At 34.5% G+C, this 17,789-nt stretch overlaps 1 long non-coding RNA gene across 1 annotated transcript; it reads left to right on the forward strand.

Annotated features, from left to right (window-relative positions):
• The first annotated feature begins 14,708 nt into the window (after window positions 1-14,708).
• Window positions 14,709-17,624, forward strand: LOC131873739 (uncharacterized). Its single transcript, XR_009371640.1, has 2 exons — window positions 14,709-15,047; window positions 17,335-17,624. It is a non-coding gene; the product is annotated as an uncharacterized LOC131873739 (long non-coding RNA).
• Window positions 17,625-17,789: the final 165 nt, after the last annotated feature.

A 17,789-nucleotide genomic window follows, 5' to 3' on the forward strand; every position in this document is an offset into this window, starting at 1 on the left:
AATTTAAAAAAATTGAATAACTTTGCTCCATACAAGCCTACAACTAAGATGAAGATGGATTTCACGATGGTGCTTAAGTCTACTCTTCATGTTTAATTGAATCAATAGAAACTAAACACCTTCACACATGCATAAAACTTAAATTAAATATCTAAATGATAATTATTGTGATATTAGCACATCTTGAGCTATAATTAAGAAATAGTATGTTTAAAGCACTTATTTGATCCCCCTGATTAACGTCTTTAAAGAAAAACACTAAAGCCAATTAAAAAGTAAGAAACAAAACACTTTAAATTTAAAGTTAATATAAACAAAGCTTAGACAAAAGTTAAATTAAAACAACCTAAAAATAGATTCTTTGACATTAGTCCAAAAAATACCTTCAATAAATGCAATACCTTGGAATAATTAGTTTGATATAGATGAACTATTTGAGTGATTAAAATGCAATTTTTCTCTCCAACTATGATAGGCATTGCAAAGATTATAAAAACCCCATAAATTCATCCTTTTCTTGATGGAAACCTCCACATGATGAACTTGAATTTGTTTGAAAGAAGAGTGAAAGGAAACATCAAATCTAACATTGAAGACTACAAATATTTGAAGAAAAATGTTGCTAGAAGTACAATAATTAATGCTCATTAAGTTGGGAAACATGAGAAGTTCATGATATCACCTTTGAAAATCCTATAAAAATCCTATGAAAACCATTAAGGTGTGTCGGGATGATGAGGAAATTTTTAAACCCTAATATACAGTCAACATCACCTTTTCAACAACAATATCTCAATCTTGGTCTCTACCTTAAATAGAGGCTTATGTGGAATACCATTTTTTACCTTGAGTGCCTCCTCTTTCTTGTGGGAATCTTTGTCTTTGCTCAGCCTTTCCATTGGGACTTGCATAAGGATCTTTATGGTCTCAATAAGCTAAGATACGTTTACTTGCAATTACATTCTCCATCTTAGAGAACCTTGCTTCAACATCTTCAACTCCCCTTATCATGACATGCTTCTCAACTCTTTTCTCTACTTGTGTGATTCAATGTAATTTTAAGAAAGGTAGTATCTTATTTCCACTTGATCTAATTGTGGGCATGAATGGGTCTATAAAACATCACAAGTGATTTTTTAAATATAATTTATGACCTGTCAAATTCATTCAAAAGGCACTAAATAATACCCGATTTCCATTTTAAATTCATATTTTTTGATCAATAACACCCCTCACAATGCACTTCTCCAATCTAGACACCTTTTATTCTGAATAATCTTATGGAAGCTCTAGCCATTTTGTGCGTTGTTGAGTGTAGTTGTGTTCTTGGCTGGAGAAGGATCATTTGTGAGTCCAATTCTCAAGTCGTAGTGACTTTTCTTACTAGACAACAGTTTGATGGTGTTGGTTGGCACTTACAACTGGTTATTAGATAGATTATTCGACTGTGTGGATCTTTCGATTCTGTTATTTTCAGGCACATTCCTAGGGAGTGGGATGGGGTTGTTGATTGTTTGGCTAAATGGGCTTCTGATCATATGTATTCTTGGAATATTGTGGATAAAGGGCAATTGCCTCCTGAAATGGTTGTTGTGTTAGATCATTTAGTGGACAGTAACTGGGCTCTTTATGCTCCTTAAGCTCCTTGGGAAGTGACTTGTTATCTTTCTTGTTCTAGAATAAAATTTTACCCCCTTTTTAATGATATATATATATATATATATATATATATATATATATATATATATATATATATATATTTAAATGTCTGGTAAATTTTTTAACGTGACCAGCGATGCTGGCATGACACGGCCTCCGGCTCCATGTGAAACGCTTTTGACCTAGAGCTATGAACCGGTGAGGCCACAACCGGGGGACCTCATCCCCACACTTCACTTGTTCAAACCCACAAGCACAATGACCCAGCGAAGACACAAGGCCTGTGAGCACAATGGCCCAATAGAGGTTTGAACCTTGGTGGCCACTTCACCAACGAAGTGTTTTAACCACGACACTACATGTCCAAAGACTTTTTAATGATATTTATATATACCCTATTTTATTTTTCTATTTTATATTTGATATTTTTATACCAAATATAAAAAATAGAACATGGTTGATGCAAGGTAGCAAAGAGCCAAAAACTAGCCAGAAAACTCAAGAAATAGCTCAACACGAAAAGTGGATGAATTACATTTGGTGGTGTGCCAAAAAAAATTAAACAGTCGATCACATCCCTCTACACTCTTCAATTTGTTGGCGTTGGCTGCCATGACCACCTCTTTGCACACTAAATTTAACAAAATTCATTAGATTTGATTTTACATTTTGGAAAATGATGATAATGGGAAGAGAGTACTTTGGAGGTGCCTGTGAATGAATGTCGCAAGGATGTCATAAATGTGATACAAAGCGAGTCACATCACTTACTCTACAATGATAAACTGTAAATCTTGTTATCATCAAACTTTCACAAATGAAAATTTTGCAAATATTTGGCATGAGCACTATACACTAAAAGAATCAAATGTTAGTATAAAACATCTGTCAGTACATTTTTCTCTTGATTGACTCAATGTTGAAGCTCAAGGTAGGTGTCAGGTGTTTGGTGTGAGATGTAGAGGGCCACATTAGATAGGTTGCACCCCAAGTTTGCCAACTTATCTACCATTGTTAGTTGATAGGATTCCAAGATTTGGAGTAATAAAAACATTTGGATTTACTAGCTTGGAGAGTTTAAGTTTTTACAAGCATTTATAATATTCATAGAATCTCCACCAATCGTAACATGTTTAAAACCTTAACCCTTGAACAATTTTAATCTTGCAAGCAAAGCTTGGGCCTCTGCCTGATTATTGTTCTGTTTGACAATCTGAGATCAAATGCTTTTATGACATGTCCTGAGTGATTTCTTAGAACACAACCTAGACCAAATGATGTTGGGTTTCTGTGAGAATCTCCATCAAAATTGAGCTTGATGCTTTTTTGGGGACTCAAATTCTAGGATTTGGTGGACGGAGAAGTTTCCATTGTGTTGGAAAAAATTTCATCCTAATTTGAGAACCTTTTGATTGATCTCAATTTTATACACATTTGAAATTACTACTTTAAAGATTGTTTTTCTATCTAGTGCAAATGACTTTTTCCACTGGATGATACTCTTTCTAAAAGATCTTTCTATTCCTTTTCTACCATAAGTTATTTTTCTATTCACAAAATCTACAATGACTTACACTATACATGATATATTTTCAAGGTTTTTGCAAAATGAATGAAACTAAATGACTTGTTGCGCTATCTTTTTGACTTCGAGTATGAACAAAAGGAAAGAAACAATTATTCTCTCACAAATGAAATTTTATATCTTAAACTGGCAATAAAAAATGTAATAACTAAACTTAGACAAGAAAATAGTTTTCCATTGGATAGACTCAAACAATCTACACATACAAAAATATGAAAAACAAATTACAATGAAGAGATAAACAACTTAAGATAGTCAAAGATCGAATAATCTTGCTTTATACAAGACTATAACTAAGTTGACAATTGAATTTACAATGGTTCTACAAAGCCTAGCGCTACTCTTTATTTTTAATTGAATCAATAAAAACAAAACACTTTCACACATGCATAAAAATTAAATTAAATATCTAAATGATAATTATTGTGATATTAGCACATCTTTAGTTATCATCAAGAAGTGTTATGTGTATGGCACTTATTTGATCCCCAAAATTAATGTATTTAAAGCAAAACGCAAAAGCCAATTGAAAATTTAGGAAACAAAACACTTTAAATTTAAAGCTGATATAAAAGAGATTAGACAAAAAGTTAAATTAAAATAACCTAAAAATAGACTCTTTTGACATTAAATTCAAAAAAAGATCTAATAAATGCAATGACTTGGAATAATTAGTTTGATCTAGATGAACCATCTTAGTAATTTAGATACAATTTTTCTCTTCAACTATATAGGTATTGAAAAGATACTAGAAACCCCATAATTTCATCCTTTTTCCGATGGCAACTTCCACAAGATGAGCTTGAATTTACTTGAAAGAAGAGTGAAAGAAATATCAAATCTATCACTTAAAACTACAAATATTTGAAGATCAATGTTGCTAAAACTACAATAATTTATATTGAATATGTTGGGAAATGTAAAAAATTCATGATATCACCTTTGAAAATTCTATTAAAAACACTTTAAAGGCATGTACCAAAAGTGATTGAATTAATGGGGTCAAATTTTTTAAACCCCATTATTACAAGTGTACAAAATAGTTTTTAAAATAGTACAAAGTAAAATATAAAGTGTGAGAATGAAAAATAGGTTACCAAATAAAAAAATGTTGAGAAATGAGTCTTCAAACCTTGGAACTTAAGAAATAAAAACTAATAGGGTGTATTTGGATGCTTAGAAAAATTATAAAGCCCTAAAATACATTCAACGTCACCTTTTGAATGGCAATAGCTCAATTTGGTCTCTGTCTTAAATAGAGGCTTATGTGGAAAACTATTTTTCACCTTGAGTGACTCATCTTCCTTTATGGGGATCTTTGTCTTTGCTTAATCTCTCCATGAGGACTTTTATAAGGCACTTTATGGCCTCAATGAGATAATATCATAGATCTAACCATACTTCAACATCTTCAACTCCCCTTCTCATGGCATGCTTCTCAAATATTTTCTCTAACCATTCTTCATCTAAGATCTAACCATACTTCAACATCTTCAACTCCCCTTCTCATGGCATGCTTCTCAAATATTTTCTCTACATTGTGTGATTCAATGTAATTATTAAAAAAGGTAGTATCTTCTTTCCACTCGATCTAGTTGCAAGCATGAATGGGTTTATAAAAACCATAAGTGATTCTATATATAACTTATGACATATCAAATTCATTCAAAGGGTATCAAATAATACCTTGATTTCCACTTCTAAATTATAATATTTGATTAATAGCATGCCTCCCAACACACTTTTCTAATCTAGATATCCTTATTTTACCATGATATACAATTTCATTATTTTATATGATATTTATATTACTGGCTTTTTTATTTTTTATTTTTTGTATTCAATATTTTTTAGATTTATATTTATATATTATATCTAAATCAGATGTTTTGAATTTAATTTATAAATATTATTACAGGTAGTAATATTTATAAAATAATGAATCCATCACTACATAACCATTCCTCCATGTTTATTCCAAAAGATAAAAAAAAATTAATGTGTATTTATCATATCAAACTAGGCTATCATTCATCATCTACTTGAAACACCCATAATAGAAAACCTTTTTTTTTAATTAATTCATATCCTTAAGACTTTAATATAAAGTGGTAAAAACCTTATAGTTTTAGTGATTGTTAAATCCCCTTTATGAAGAAACTTGGTATGGTACTCATTAGGTAGTGAATCCCCCATACAAATCATTTGTTGGAGTTGTAGCATCATGAAATGTATCCTTATGCAATTTCATACTCATTTAGGCCTCACTTTAGCATTCTAGCCTTCATGCTCTAATTGTGTCTGATTCCACACACACAATCTTTAAAATGGAAATCCTCATGTTCCACCTTGTTGTCTAGTCCTTTGTTAAACCCTAATAGGCTACACAAGGGTGCAAAAGTGCCCTTATCCTTTGGAAAATAATCTCCAAGCACCCTTATCTTCTAGACAATGGCGCTCAAGTTCCCTTGTCCAAGCCAAAAGGGCCCAATTTTGGACCCTTCAAGCGATTGGAAAATGTGGGCAAAAAATTCCTCTTTGTGTCTATTACAGGCATGCGTTTTGTTATCATTGATTTCAAACAGTATGGTTCCGATATGTTCTAGTCTAGACATCTATTGTATTGGATACCGTGTTATGAAGTAGTTGGAGTATAGGTTGTTATGGTTTTGGACCAGAGGTTGATATGATTGTTTTTTAGTTTGTATATAGGTAGGTTGCGTTGGAATGATATTAGTTTTGATGGAGTCTGTTCCGGTTGGTCCGAGAATTGTCTTTTTGGTCCGAACTCTCTCTCTCTCTTGTGCAAAAATGTAATTGGTGTAAGCTTTAGGTCATAATATCAGAATTGGATGTGTTATATTTTTGAGCCACTGATTCCCTGAGAGCTATTCTTTTGGTACGGTGTTGCACAATGAATGTTGGTTTAGGTCCGGTTTATTTTTCATATTTTACATTTTTGTCTAGTTTTAAGTATCTTGGTCGAAAAAATATGTACACATTATAATCTATCTTTTGGCCAAGTTGGTGAGATTTTTTTTGTTCCAGTTTGATATATATACGATGATTTGTTGTTGATAATATAGTGATACATATGAGGATGTAAGAGATGTGAGTGAATTTTATATGCAAATATCAGTAACGGTGTGATGCAAAGAAGTCTATTTGATAATATTGCAGTACAAAAGTGGCAGTGGATATAGATGTTGTGATCTGAAGGGTTTGGTGGTCTGAATATTTCAATGAGTGCAGAGATCAAGCTCTAATAGTGACTATAATCAGCACTCTAAGATGCCTCTATTATACAGTTCATTTTTTTATATTTGTAATTATGTATATTTCCTTGAGTGTAGTTAGCTTCAGGTCTACAAGTCCTCTTTTGTATCTTGCCCCATGAGTAGCTAGCCTTGGCGTGCAAGTCCAGATCAGTTATCTCAACCTTTTGTAATCATTTCTATATATTGGATTATCTTGTGGGTTATCTTTCACCATAATTTTTCCTGTTTGGTTTTCCACATATAAATTCTTGGTGTTCCTGTGTGATTGTTTTGTTATTGTTGTTGTTTAATTATTCAGATGTGGTTAAGTGGACTAAAGTTGTTAAATGTGTTATTGAGTTCAGGAATTTATTATATGCTTTAATTCACCCCCTCCCCCACCTCTCAGCATCCTGTGTGTGTTCAACAATTGGTACCAAAGTAGGTTCCTCTTGATGAAGCTTAATCATTTGAGGTAGATCCAGTGTCTTGAACACTATGTTTGAAGAAGAGTTGAATGATATTAATGATTTAGATCAAAGAGAATGTGATGATGTTGAAGGAGCTGTTAATATGGAAGGAGAATTGAAGTCTACATTGGCTGATCTAGATGAATGCAGAGACAAGTATAAGAAGGTAGTTGAGAAGATTACTTTCTTAAGGGGATTAGTGGATAGAGGAAAGAGAACTATTGATGAATATGAAACAAAGCTTGATGAAAAGACTAAGGAATGCTCAAAACTTGAAGAGGAAGTGTCAATTTTGAAAAAGGAGCTCAAAGATGCTAAAGATCAAATCAATAATGGCTTAAGCTTGAAAGGTGGAAGATAAATATGAGAATTTGTCTTGAAATTTCAAAATAGTAGAGAGTTTGGTGAATGTTCAAAGAACAATGAAGAAAAGGACAAAAGGATGAAGAATGCCATTAAGGATAAGAAGACTTTCATGCCTAGTCAGAATTTTTGGAATTATGTGATAGACCGAAGACCTCCTCCTATTTCTTCTAGGTATTAATCTTTTAAGGAAAACTCTTTTTCATATAATCAAGTAGGGCACAAAGAGAGTGAATGCAAAAATTAGATAAGGAATTATTCTTACAATGGAAATTGCCATTATTGCAATAAGTTTGGACACAAGGCTAGTGAATGTAGGAGCAAAATGAATATGAATATGAATGTCAGATATTTCAATGGATATTGTTATGTTTGCAATGGACATGGGCACAAAGATATTGAATGTAGAAATAAGAATTTAAGGAGAAATGTGAATGAAAATATAATGCAGAATAGTCTGGTATTTTATAATTGTAATGTCATTGGACATATTGCAAAATTTTGTAAAAGCAGTAATGGAAGGAATGCTTGTTTGGATAATGGAGTGGACTCTAAATGAAAAGGAAAGACAGTATGGGTAAATAAAATAGATGAGAAGACTGAAGGAAATATTGAAGGTAGTTCGACATCCATTGTGGATGCAGTTCCCTCTTTTGGTAATTGACTCGGACAACAGGGTCTGAAGGGGAACTTCAATGAAAACATCTTGTAGACCCCTCTTGGTTTGATATTGAGATTCTTCTCAACATGGCAGATATGTGTGATGATCTTCTGATGGTTTTGTGTTTAACTAGTGGTCTAAATATATTTTTTAGAGGTTGAACAAAGAGTGTATCAACTTTTTAAAGACCTAAAAGTATTTATTTCAGTGATTATGATCATTTGTGAACTTGCGATTTGAGAAATGAAGGAGAGTGAAATTAGGCAAAAGTGTGAGAAAAGGGTTTGTAGAGCAGAGAATTAGTGAAATGGCAAAAATTGTAAGTATCAATAATGAATATAGGCATGTGGATGAGTTGAAACCCTTCATTCCATCGAAAATAGATCTTGTTATCCAACTTTATCTAGTCTGGATGGTCGAGTTATTCAGAAGAAAGATGTTTTGTAGTATATTCATGTTTCTTTAGAACTGTATGATCATGGGAAGATTAGGGCTTCCAGGTAGAGTAATTTGGTTGATTGTTCACAAAGATTACAAAATGAATTTGATGCCCTAGGAAACAAGGGTTTGGATACTTGGAATAGCTTTCTCATGTTTGAAGATGAAGAGATTATCAGAATTTTTCTTAGCAAGATTCATGGTGAGCATACATGGCTTGACAAACCATATTTTTTTCGAAGGAAGTGTTGTAGATTGTGACTGGGTTATGTGCGACCAGTGAAGTGTTGATGTTGAAATCCATCAAGAATTTTGAAGTGAATTGTTTGACCAGTGTAGTATGATATGGAAGAGATTTGAGAATTTATTTTATCAAAGATGTAAATGTGAGGTATGCAATAATGGGGATAGCATACAAATTTTATTTCAGGAATAGAGAAGGTTCTTTTGTATCTACTATAGTATATGTGGCTTAGAGGATGGTTAGAGAAAATGTTGAATATGATTTGTGTGAGGTTTTAAGGCAACAACTATTCGAAAATATTAGAATGAAAAAGAATGATATGTACCCATTTTGGTATGGTTCTTTGATTGTTTATTTAGTTTTCTAGTTTCTGCATACTTTGCATAGTGTTGAGAATATTGCATGGAGAAATGGTATGACCATTGGGTCACGGATCAAAGGTTACTTAGATGGTTTGGAAGATAGTTCTAAGATGTGTAGAAATTTATTTGAAAAACTTAGAAGTGTTTTGGCCCCAAGGAATTGGATTCCTCCCAAGGTTTTGGATTGGTATGAGAATGACATTGTGTTTCTAGTTGATAAGGATAATTTGTTTTTAGAAGTAGTAGCTCCAAGATTTTCTTGGGTAACTCCATTACCTTATGAGGTTTCTGAAGATGAGTGCATGATATTAGCAGAGAAACTTATGATGATGCGAAAGGATCAAAGTGTAGAGAGGTTTGGAATGAGGGATGAGATTCTTGTAAGGTCTAGATTGATGGAGCCAGAGAGGAAAAATCAAGGAGACTTTTTGGAGGGGCCTCTGCTTCTTGTTCCAAGATTTAGAAAAAGGAAAAGAGAGTTCCAGAGAAGAAGGAAATTGTGTTGATGAATATTGACAGCAATGATAAGGAAGAAGAGGTAAAGGTGGAACATGAATTAGTTTAGTATATTGTAGCAGAAAAGGTGCAGAGTGCTTCTAAATAAGTTTCTGGTAATGATGATGAGCTTACAGAGGATAAGGTGCTCAAGTTGATTGAGAATATTGGTGGTGTGAAATATGTTGGTGATTCATTCCATAATTATGTGTCGTATGAAGAAGATGTTATTGAGAAGGCGTTTATGAAATATTTGGTGAAGAATAATCTAGTTGCTACTAATGTTGTTGACCGTGTTCTAGAGGAGCTTGTTGACTTGCTAGTAGAGATAATGGTTGAAGATGATGCTAAGGGAGAATTTATTGAAGCAAATTTGCATGTGTTGATGATGGAGAAATGCAGGAAGGCACATCAGGTGTTGATTCTAAGCTTGTTGAAATTTAGGAAATCTATTGAAGAGGCTGAGAACTTGTATAAGTTTTGTTTAAGGTGGCATGTTGCCACACAAAAAATTAAAGATGAAATTGACCTGATTGAGTCTCAGCAGGTTGAGATGGCTAAAGGTTATAAAGTGTCTATTGATATTTATGGAAAAGAAAGGGATAAGGCTCGTGAATTACATAATCAGTTAGCCCTGAGAAGGAGTCAAAGAGCTGAATTCCTAAGAATGTTTAGTGAGTTGAGGGTTGATATTGAGTTAGAATTTTCTTCTTATTTGAGATTGTTGGTGGAAGCTAAGAATGTGGAAAAGGTTGCCAAGAGCATAAATCTATTTGGTGATGTGAATAAATGCATCTATTGTGAAAGTCAGAGTAAAATTCAGGATGCATCCACTCATGCTTGGAAGGCCTCAGTGGTCAAATTGAAGAAGTAGTTTAAAGATATCTGGCCAGATGACTTTGAATGATTTTTGTGTTGATCATGGTTCGGTGTTGTTTTGGCCTTTGTCTTTGATGGTAAAGGGTGAGAAAGGTACTTAAAAATGTTTTTGTTATCTATTTCAATAATATTATTGTTAGGGGGAGTTTTTATTCTGTTTCGGTAATATTGTTAGTTGTGGATTCTTAATGGTTCATTCAATGAAAATATTTTTGGTTGTTTGCTATTAATGACAAAGGGGGAGATTGTTGCAGGCATGTGTTTTGTTCATTGATGTCAAACAATATGGTCTGAATATGTTCTACTCTGAACATCTATTGTATTGGATATAGTGTTGAGAAGATGTTGATCTATAGGTTGTTATGGTTTTGGATCGAAGGTTGATATGATTGGTTTTGTGGTTTAGATATAGGCAGGTTGCGTTGGAATGATATCATCTTTGATGGAGTCTATTCTGGTTGGTCCGAGTATTGTCTTTTTGGTTTGGACTCTCTCTCTTGTCCAAAAATGTAATTGGTGCAAGATTTAGGTCATAATATCGGAATTGGATGTGTTATGTATTTGGTCCGGTGATTCTATGAGAGGTATTCTTTTGGTACGGTGTTGCACGGTGAATGTTGGTTTAGGTCTAATTTATGTTTCATGTTTTACATTCTGGTCGAAAAAATATCTTGCTCAAAAAAGTATGTACATGTTATAATCTATCTTTTGGCCGACTTGGTGAGAATGCTTTTGTTCCAGTTTGATATATATATGATGATTTCTTGAAAAAGAATATGGGTATATGCAAGATCATGGTGGGCCAAATCAGGCCCTTAAGTGGCAATGAAATTTCAGAAAAAACAAAGTTAGGCAACTTGACGTGAAAATTGAATAGGTTATGAACATTATTTTAAAATATGTAAGAACATAATTTGTAGAAAATTGAGTGTAGTTTCTAAGTTACTAGTTGTTTTCTATAAAAAAATCTATTTCACAGAAATATGAAATTTCAATGCAGTAGTACTAAAATTGCAGGAAAAATATAAGAAGTAGGTGTATGTATGACCACCCTAATCACAATCGAATCAGAATATATTTTTATAAGATTTTCAATATAAGTAGTAGATTCATGTTTGGAAGTGACACATAATTTTTTGTAATTTTTTTTAAGTAAATAATTAATTATGATTTTTTTACTACAACTTTTCAGAAATATAAAAAATCGTGTGTCTAACCACCTTAACTTGGTCAAAACATTATAAAATTTAATTTATTTATTTATCAATTTCAACTTAAAAAAAAGTCATCGACAACCATGGTGAAGTCTAGAAAAATAAGGAAAATGCAAAAACATGATTTTTGTGTTGACTTTCTAGGCTTGGCATGTCCTAGCTAGATCACAAAGCAAACACAAGCAAAAAATGGAGGGGAAAATTATTGTTTTTCAAATCAGATATTCGTTATGAAAAATATTTTAAAAACATATTTTAGTAAAATGGGCATAACTTTTGTGTTTCATATCGAAATTTTGATTTTTTATAGGCATAGGAAAGGTGATTTGAAGCTCTACGATACAGAATAGGTAGTCTTTCTATATTTTGTTTTAAAAAATAGTTAAAATAAATTTAAATTCATCCTTGATTTTTAAAACATTATATTGTCCTAAGGGGTCGTGGTGTGATAGGGGGTCATGTCATGTACTAGGATGTTAAAAGGGGTCATATGGTGTCCTCGGGGGTCATATGGTGACCTAAGGGGTCACGTGGGGTCCTAAGGGACCACACATGTGTTAGACCACCATATGACCCCTTAGGACAACATATGACCCCTTAGGACACCATATGACTCCTTAGGACACCATATTGTCCTAAGGGGTCATATGGTGTCATAAAGGGTCATGTCATGTACTAGGATGTTAAAAGGGGTCACATGGTGTCCTGAGGAGCCATATTGTGTCATAAGGGGTCATATGGTGATGTTGGGTGTCATTTGGGGTCCTAAGGGCCCATGCATGTGTTAGAACACCATATGAATACTTAGGACACCATATGGACATGATATGGTCCTAAGGGGTCATATGGTGTCCTGAGGGGCCATATGGTGTCCTAAGGAGTCATATGGTGTTGTTGGGGGTCATATGGGGTCCTAAAGGCCCACACATGTGTTAGAACACAATATGACTCCTTAGGACACTATATTATCCTAAGGAGTCATATGGTGCCATAAGGGGTCATGTCGTGTACTAGGATGTTAAAAGGGGTCACATGGTGTCCCAATGGACCAGATGGTGTTGTTAGGGGTCATATGGTGTCGTTAGAAGTTATATGGAGTCTTAAGGGTCCACACATGTGTTAGAACACCATATGATGTCTTAGGACACCATATCACCCATTAGGACATCATATTGTCCTAACGGGTTATGTCGTGTACTAGAATGTTAAAAGGGGTCATATGGTGTCGTAAGGGCTCCCATGGTGTCCTGAGGGCTCACATGGTGTCGTTAGGGGTCATATGGGGTCCTAAGGGCCCACACATGTGTTAGAACACCATATGACCCCTTAGGACACCATATGGACATCATATGGTCTTGGGGGGTCATATGGGGTCCTAAGGGCCCACACATGTGTTAGAATACCATATGCCCCCTTAGGACACCATCTGACACCTTAGGACACCATATTGTCCTAATGGGTAATATGGTGTCATAAGGGGTCAAGTCATGTACTAGGATGTTTAAAGGGGTCACATGGTGTCCTGAGGGGTTATATGGTGTCCTAAGGGGTCATACAAGGTCATATGGGCTCCTAAGGGCCCACACATGTTAGAACACCACATGACCCCTTAGGACGCCATATGACCCCTTAGAACACCATATGACACATTAGGACATCATATTGTTGTAAGGGGTCATATGGTGTCATTGTTAAAGCACAAATTTGCACTCTACTAAACTATAAGTTTAGCAATCTGGCCTAACATGGGATTCACTTCTGCATGTGGGCAATGCATAACCTGAAATGAAACCTTCGGTTCCTAGGCCGGTTCCTATTGGATAATCACCTAATACTCTCTAGTATTGAACTAACTTTGCAGGGTAAAGGATAAGAAATTGCAGAAACGGAACTTAAAACTGAACTAAACTTTAACTAGAACCTGGTGATACACCAAAATGTGAGAGATAAATGATAAAAACCGATCTCGGTCTACAATATTCTACTTTAATTGATAAACACTTCTTTCCTGTTATAAGTTTGCATAAGTATTTCATAATAAGGTCTTGAGATGAACCAATGAGGAAGAGTAATGTTTCACTATGACCTGCAAACATACACACGTTCCTATATTAAGGTACTGACTAAGACAAGTAAACAAGGAGCAATATAACTCACAAATTTAACTTCATCAATCATGCTTGTACACAAAAAAAATGGAAGGAAAACAAGGCTTGATTCCATAGAAAATCGCTCCAAAAGATGTTGTCACATATATAATATCTCTAAATCTGAGTTACAGAATCCATGCAAAAGAAATGCTAAGGACAAGAAAACTGTCTCTGAAAACATTGTTCTTGCATAAATCTGAACTAACTAAAATTCAAGTGTCTCAAGGCACTAAGTACAAAAATTCTCCAACTAATTGGGTCAGATACAAGAAAAGGGCCTCAAAAAGAGGAGTCTAGAAGACACCAAAAAGGGCTACAAACATGGAAAAGTCTTCTTCAATCAATAACCAACCCGACAGATCACTAGAAATGGCCTTAAAAAGCTCAACCAAGTAATAAAAGCTCCCTAAAATGGTGGAAAAGTCCAACCTCGACCCTTTGCCTAAAAGTGCTCCAACCTCCCTAAATTCACTCCATTTGATTTCAAACAACCTCATGTTCCTATAAAAATGTTCTTTTCTCCAAAATTATCTCAACTCCTTTTGAATATTTCCCAAGTGGTTATGCATACTCCTATATGCTCTCCTTATGTCTCCAAACCGAAAAGACTTCTTCAATGATAGCCTTATCTCTCCAAAATTAACTCATCCTTCAAAATTAAGTCAAAAGACTTAGTCTCCTTTTAGCACATGGATACACCTTTTACACTTTAAATAATAATAATATTTAATTACAATTTATAATTATATTGTAATTAAATACTTTTTACACAATGATACCAGCTTTGGACAAAGAAAGAAAACAAAATATAAAAAATAAAACATACTTGATAATATCAATGCTTAATGAAAAATTAAAACATTGATATCACCAAATATATTTTATTATTGTTTTCTTTTGTTTTTTTATGCTTGCAAAGCCTAACGGACTTGAAGGAAAAATAAAAATTACAAAGGGCTTTGATAACCCTAAAAGCTTATACTCCTTTCGCAATGACTTGGCCTCTCATTTTCCAAAATGAAAACAACTGGAGAAGCTTTTCGAGGGTTTGAGACCCTTTGGTGCTGCCATTGCTGTTCTAATTTCCGTCGCTTTGTGAAGTCTTTGATGAAGAATATATGTTTTTTACTGGTGCTACTGCCCAAGATAAATTTGATTGCAGTTTTCAAACAACCCAGGTTGCGACTGTGCATTAAAAGTTAGACTTTTTCTTGAAGGCATGCTGAAGTTTTCTGAATCTTCTCTTAAATGCAAGTCCCATTTTCCATAGGTATGAAATGGCTTCTTCTTGCTTTATTCTCTGTTAATATGCCATTGCTGGAAGTACGAAGAGGGTTTTTACTATGATACATCTTCTCTTTTATTTCCTCGACATTTCAAATCTGTGTAAAGCTTTTTAACAAACCCATTTTGTGCGTAGCCTACAATCATTGCATTTCGTGAGAAGACATCCTTATTAGGAGTATTGTCAAACAATTCACATGCTCTATCTATTTTTACACATTTTGCATACATGTCTGCCAGGGCAGTTGCAACTACAATTTACGTGCTCTGTCTATTTTTCCACATTTTGGTGGATGTTCATAACCTATTCTAAATTTCCCATTTTGGCACATGCTGGGAGTGCGCTGGCAAATGTGAAACGATTTGGTTGGAGACCTGTGATCTTTTCTTATCGCTTTACAAGCTGATTCTTTTCTACTCTGAATGTGACACACTGGGATCTGAATGTGGCATGTTGACTAACCATGTACTTGATTTTATCTTTAGGAGAAAGGATCTTCCATATCTTGTGACCAATAATCTGCAAAATCCTGAGCTCAGCCGGTTGATCAGACATCTCCACCTTTTCCCTTATGTGTCCCATGACATCGTTCATAGTACATTCGTGGTGAAGCATTATGGTATTAGAAGATACCTCCTATACTCATTTCTGCAATTTCTCCCTTGTGAAGAACCATGGCTCCTATTAGCTGCACATCAAATGGTCGAAGGCCCAACACTCTTTTAGAAGCTTCCAGAACAACTGCAAATGCTTCTTGTATGCGATCTCCACCAAAAATTCGAAAAATATTGTCTTCAAGACTTAAAAAGAATCTTGAACTTCCAGGATCCCCTTGTCTTCCTCTACGTCCCCGCAGCTAATTATCGATACGCCTTGATTCATGCCGCTCTATACCCAATACATGAAGTCCACTAGCTGTGATCACCTCCTTTCTCTCCTCTTCTGTGTAGATTCTGTACTCTCTAACAATAGATTCAAACACACTGCATAGATTTGCAATGACTTCATCTTGGGTTGGACCCTTTTCACAAGCATATGACAGGCGATCTTCTGCTTCAAGCTCAATCAACGATCTCTTACCCCATGTTCTAATAATGAATCACTCTATTCAACACTTGTAGTACCAACCAGTACAGGATGACCAGTTTTATGCATCCGTGAAACTTCTACAAGAACAGCTTGCCATTTTCCTGTGGCTGCCCTGAATACTACATCAGATTCATCCTTTCGTATCATTCGCTTATTGGTAGGAACCACCGTCACCCTTAACTTGCATATACTCTCGAACTCTGTACTTTCAGTTGCTGCTATACCAATCATGACACAAAGCTTGGGAAACTGAAGAAAAAATTCTGATAACTTATTGAAGCCAGTGTAAAAGTCTCATTTTGAATTGGTACACCTTCCTTTGCTTTAACTGCTTGATGTAGTCCGTCACTCCAACATCTACATGACATGGCCTGTAAACTCATCCACAATTAGAATCTCCTTGCCACGAATAATGTAATTTACATCCCTCAAGAACAGCTCCTTTCGTCCCTGCCACCTTTGCAGCCTCAAAATAGTTCCCATTTGCCCCTTCAATTCCTAGAAGTTCATCAAAGTAATCTTTACTTGAAAGAAAAGATCTAATTAAGTCCATTGTAGGAAAGCTTTGACAAATTTCATCATAGAAGTTTGAGCACGGGCTCATGACACTCATTTCATTACCAGTTGATTCTGATTTTGTTGAAGTTTGCTGTTTAAACATGCATCAAAATACTTCAGATGGTCTGTTTCTATACCAATCTGTTGCATTGAATCGTTTATCTTCACTATGTAGCATTGACCTTTTTAAATACTGTAAGGTTTCACATTGAAATAATATGTCCCTTAAAACAGTTTATCCATTAATGTTTTCTTTTTATATATATCATGAATAGTAAAGTAAAAGGTTTCATATTTAAAACAAATATGTCCCTTTGATACTTCAGTTGGTTTCTTCATCATTCCATTTTGATATTCTGAGATTAGTTACTCTAAAAGGTATGTCGGGCTCATACCCGAAGGGAGCCTCGGTCAGGGGCACATGCCAATTAGAGTAACTAATTATCTGCACATGAAACAAACACATTAGCATAAACATTTCTTTCTCCTGAAGCAGTGATTTGTGTCTTTATCTTTCCTGCCCTTTCAAAACAGAAATAAGATAGGATATGATAAATGATATATTGTAGGATAATATTTCATTGCTTAGATCCGTTGGATCTGACACCTTTTCTCTTTTGTGCAGGAAAGCAGGGTTTGTTCAGAATTCGAAGACCGAGAAAACAGTCATAAGGGCAACGGGACAGCCAATAACCAGTCAAAGCAACCCAAGGCAATGACTGGTTATCCTTACACTCACTATTTAATTCTATCCTTTTCTGTTTTGGATATGTAGGAAAGATAGAAATGCTAAGCTCACGGCTTGTGTGAGGTTTTAAGGAATTCAGTGCATGTATAAATATGCTTCAAATGCATGAACTCAATTTGTAATCTATCATTGTTCAATACAAATGAAAATACCCTTTTTTTTTTAAAACACTGCAATGTACCTTCTGTAAATGCAATCATTTGATAAAAATGCATCCTTTGGCTAAAATTACATGGGTAATGAAATTTTAGGTAATAGTTTGGCGACTTCTACTGTATGTATGCCTACTATACAGGAACCAGTAGCCTTAGAAATCCATTGGGCAGTGAGTC

Source organism: Cryptomeria japonica, chromosome 2, assembly GCF_030272615.1.
Source record: "Cryptomeria japonica chromosome 2, Sugi_1.0, whole genome shotgun sequence".
Lineage (NCBI taxonomy): Eukaryota > Viridiplantae > Streptophyta > Pinopsida > Cupressales > Cupressaceae > Cryptomeria > Cryptomeria japonica.